Raw genomic sequence first — 5,080 nt, forward strand, 5'->3', positions numbered from 1 at the left:
GCAGTGTGGGCAGGAGCACACAGCCCCTCCAGTGTGTGAGGGACCTCCCATCCCCACAGGCTGCATTCCATTGGGAAGCCCCTGCCTGGCTGTGGGACAGTGCCACAGGAGACCCCAGCAGGGAGGGGCTCCTGCAGTCGGGGTCTGGGCTCTGGCTGGGGGCTCTGTGTCCTGCAGGTAGGAAAAGCTTGGCAGTCCTGGCTGGTCTCGGAGCTCTCGGGTCTCCCCGCTCCCATCTCCTGCGATGTGGTGCTGCAGCTCTGCCTGGACTGACAGCAGCAGCTCAGCTGGGCACAGGTATCCACAGGCAAATGGCAGCTGGACATTTCCCCATCATTTATGGGGGAAAACCCCAAAAAAAACAGTGCAAGTGTCAGAAAGCAAAACGCTTTATATCTAATCAGAATTTTTTTTCTTGGTTTTCACTGGGTCCTTTCAAATTGGATGGGGCTCCTTCCCCAAAGAAAAGCCTTGCTCCATTGTTATTTCATGTGAGATATGCTTTGATCATGGTCATGACCAGATGACTGCAGCTTTCAGACAGCAACTCAGCAGATGGAAAAAGCTGCTCGAGCACTTTCAGGCGGGACGTGATGCTGGTGGGATCCAGCTGATTCACTGACAGCTCAGACTTCCCATCCTGAGGAAGATGCTGGCTCTCCAGCTATAAACCATTGTGCTGAAGGATGTGCTCACAGGACTTGTGCTCTCCAAAGCACAGCTGGGTCTTCCCAGCACCAACTGGCCAGTGACATTGGGAAGAGGTTTGATTTCACCAGGTTTGTGAATGTTCTTACATAGTTTTGTTCTGCAGCTGGAAATAGGATTAGGAAACACGATGAGGGGAAAAGGTTCTGAGGCTGTTCTGGTGGCACTGAAATCCCTGTGCAGCCCAGGAGCATGCACACATCAGGCAGCAGTGAAAGGGGGAGCAGAGGAGCAGTAATCCAGGGGGATGGGAGAGCCTCTGGAAGGCTCTGCAGGCAGGATGCCCCTGTCCAGCAGCTGCTGCAGGCCTGTGGTCTGCAGGGGGGCGAGGCTGGGACCCCAGACCCTCTAGAGAGGGTGGTCTGGCTAATCCCAGCTTGGAAAGGTGAGCTGTCCCTGCCCTTGGGTAGTGGGAGACATCAGCTCTGCCCAAAGCTGTCCCTGGGATGTTGGGCCAGATGTTTTTGCCAGATAATTTACCAATGATTTATAGTACTGACAAAGGCTTGGGTCAATGTGGCCAGACCTGAAGTTAACACTGTTCAAACCTCTACAAATTTCCAGAGTCAGAGCCCTGAGAGGACCATTCCCATGTAAGGGTCCTGAGGATCCATTTCAATAGAGGCTGTGTTGGGTTTTCCTTTTGGAGAAATTCACCAAGCAGCATTTGCACTAACCACTGCACCTTATCTTGGGCTAAAGGGATCTAAGGATTTACATTTCTGCTGTGAATCAGCACTTAGAAAACAAACCCAAACTGGGATGGTTTAATTGCAGATCAGCTGCTGGTAAGAAAGAATGAGAGGTCCAGTTTCACCTTGAAGGCAGGACTCAAACGGTTTAAAGACTGCTTTTGCAAACAAAAATACTGGCTAACACTTAATATCTGACATGTAATGCTTGAGAAATACAGAGACCCCATGGGCACAGACTCTTGTGGGGGTGCAGAATTAAGCCCAAAGATCATCCTGTTATTTTCTAGTTGTTCCCTTTTCTGACTTTCACGGGTGCATGCTCTGTTCTTGGGGCTTGCATTGCATTAGAGGTGACTTTGTGGATTTGAGTATTATGACTCAAAATATTTACAGCAGGAATAAAATATATTTTCACAGACTTTAAGAAATATACCAATAAATCCTTCATCGATGTATTCATCAACTGCCACTTACAAGATGGATTTTAGTTGATGGGGTAAGATTTGTCTTAATAGGGAAAAGAAAAATATTTATTTTAATGAAAGGATCTCAGTAGTTTCCCTGCTTTGTGAAAGACATTCCTTAACCCTGTGGGTGCAGCAATCTGCACTCTTCTAAAATTGAGTTGTGCTCTCCTTAATTCCCCACAAGGTGACTGAGCAGTGGCTTTTTAAATCCAGCTACTACCCTTGAAACTTGAAGAGCTGCTTTCTTCTGAAGCATCTCCAGGTCCTACACCACCTGTGTGGCCTGAAAGCCCCTGGGAAGATGCCATGGGAACAGAGACAGCCTGTGATGCTTTCTTTGTGGAGTCCTACTGCACACTAAGCTCCTGAAGGTCTGAACTCCCTTGCTCCATGCATTGGCTCAGCACAAAATAAATAACATGGCTCATTACAACCCAAAATATATTTAAATAAACTCATATAATGTCAGGAAAAGGATAAGGAGGAAAAGTCTCCACAGACATTCAGCCACTGAAGTGGTAACAGCTTTGCTGCTCCAGGGCACCACCAGAGGCTGGGATTGCAGGAAGCAGAAGAGAGCTGGACCTGCTCTCTGTGGGGCAAGAGCTGCCAGCTCAGCCTGGTGCCCAGCCTGCCCTGCCTTGGGCACAGGGTGAGCACTGGGGATCCTGTGCTGGCTGTGAGAGTGGAGATGAGAGGACAAGGGAGAGGGGAGGGCACTGCCCACAACAAAAGGGACATTGCTCCAGTTGAAGCTAAGGGGCCACAGCCTTGGCTTGTCTTCCAGTCCACAGCATCTGTCCCTCACTGGTTTCTTATTTCCCAATTTGGGAGTATCAAGCATAAAACAAATATTCCTGTACTTGTAGGTTTTATTTCTGTGAATGTCTGGAACAGAAAACATTCATCAAAGGTCAGAAATTTGTCCCTGTGAGAAGGACTGGTCAACAGAACACAAGCTAATCACTTCTGTTTCCTTCCTGCTGAGTGGAAGGCAAGTAAATAAACTCTCCAGCCTTAATCAGTTTTGACAGCCTGATTTCAAATGCCTTATTTTGACTTGTAGTTTGTCTCCTACATTGTCTAAAACATTTCTGATCTGCAGCAGCACTTCTTGTGGGTGCTTTTCATGGCACCACAGTGCATGAACTCCAGACTGAGCCCAACTAAAGAGTATAGCGTGGGGCAGGGTAAAAATGCCTTTGGAGTCCTCCTTTGATCCATCAGAATCACAGCATGCCTGACAAATTAACCAGCAATTGAGATACATTTCATGTCAATCCAGCTGCTCATTTTGAACATATCAGAGCATTTGTTGCTCTTGCTTGTGAAGAAATATCCCACCCTCTGTTCTGCCAGCTGACACGAGTACCTGTGTGCTCCCCAGCCATTTTCCTAAAAAAATCGTGGGGTTTGTTACAAACGAGCACCTTCAGCTGTCTAAAGCCTCCTGGCCAGCAAGGAGTGCCCGAGGCACCATCCTGGGGAGCCCAGAGCCTGCAAGCAGGGCAGGACACTGCAGGTCAGAGCCGAGGCTGGAAGGGACTGCAGGACACTGTCTATTCCACCCTCCTGGCAGAGCTGGGTCACACACACCAGCAGGTGGGCAATGGTTTAAAATGGAAGCTGGACGGGTTTTAGCCCTGTAGGAGAGGCAGGCGTGGAGCTCACCTGATTTGGTGAGGGGTGGAGGGCTGCCAAGGCTCAGTGACACTGCTGGAAGCTAACACAGAGCTGAAACTCCTGTAGGCAGCCCTGAGCACCACCCAGATGTGCATTGTTAACTCCACATGGATTTTTCATGTTTGTGAGCTTGGATGGGTAGCAGCTTCAGTGGCATCGAGTCTTTATTCATATAAACAAGCTGTAAAAGTGGCAAACAGCAGAATGCTCTGCAGCTCTGGAGATCAGAGTGTTCTCAGGAGCAGTTCTCTGGCCAAAATAAAGGACCTTCACTGTCTGCAGGCAGATCACAACCTGCACTCACAAGGAACACAGGATTAATTCAAGTTGCAACAATGTCAAGCAGATGAAATCTGTCAGAAAGTGAAAAATGCCTCATGTTTTTATCATTGTTGAGTAAACTGCCAATTTAGACATGAATTTATTGTGTTTTTTTAAAAAGACAGTAATAAATATAGTTTTAAAAATTTGTATTTACAGAAACAAAATTTACCCTTCTGTCATTAGGCTTTCTTGGTTTATGTGAAAGTCCAAGTGAGAAAAGCCAGATGGTGGTGAGGATTCTTTCCCCATCTGTACCTGTGGGAACAGAAATGCTAAGATCTGCTCTGTTTTAAAGATACCTTCTAAGCACATTATAGCAATTCTGAGTTTGTTTTTAGTCAAAACAGAACTCCTTGCAATTTGTTGATATATGAAAGGCCAAATAATTTAGTCAAAAAAAAAAAAAAAAAAGAATGTACCCCAGTTTGGGGGCACATAAATCCTGGAAGAATCAAGTATATTTCCTAAATAAAATGTTTGTCACTTCAATTTATGCATCAAACACAACTCCTGAATTTACAATGAAAGCACTTTGAATGAAATGTTCCCTAAGTTATCAAAAAGAGCACACATCAGAAGCAGTCTAAAAGCTGTTTCTAAGCCAGTAGCAAAAGTAAAAATTTGGAATGGGAATTTCAAAGTTCCCAAATCAGGCTCAATGATGCCATACACAGGAAATACACAAAACCTGATGATCAGAGCAGCATGGCACTGCTCACAGAAGGGCAGTACACTGAGCAATAAATCCTGGTTCATTCACTGGGGGGGTCTATCTGCTACCTCTCTTTTGTAATCCTGTTTGCATATACAGGAGGAAGAAGACTTTGGGAACTCCCTGTCATTTCACAAGACAAAAAAAAGAAAACAAAACCAGCCATCATTTAAACTAATATTCCTGGGAAATAGAAGTTTATGTTGCTTGAGCCAAAAATTGCAAAATGATCACTGTCCTTACTGGAGAAAGAACAGAGTGATCACTGTCCTTACTGGAGAAGGAACAGAATGCACTTACTATTTCAGTACACAGTGAAAAGTGCAAGCTAGACACATCACACAGTGGTTTGTGGAGCAGAAGAGCTTTCACATAAACATTACTTGGAACTGAATTCAGTACTAGTTATCTATTTCTAAATTAGTCCTCTGAGAGTTTTCACAGATAATCCCATTTTCTTTTGCTTCTGTTTCTTAGGGCCTGGAGAATAC

The sequence above is a fragment of the Cyanistes caeruleus genome, chromosome 14, assembly GCF_971803275.1.
Source record: "Cyanistes caeruleus chromosome 14, bCyaCae1.hap1.1, whole genome shotgun sequence".
NCBI classification, from domain to species: Eukaryota; Metazoa; Chordata; class Aves; order Passeriformes; family Paridae; genus Cyanistes; species Cyanistes caeruleus.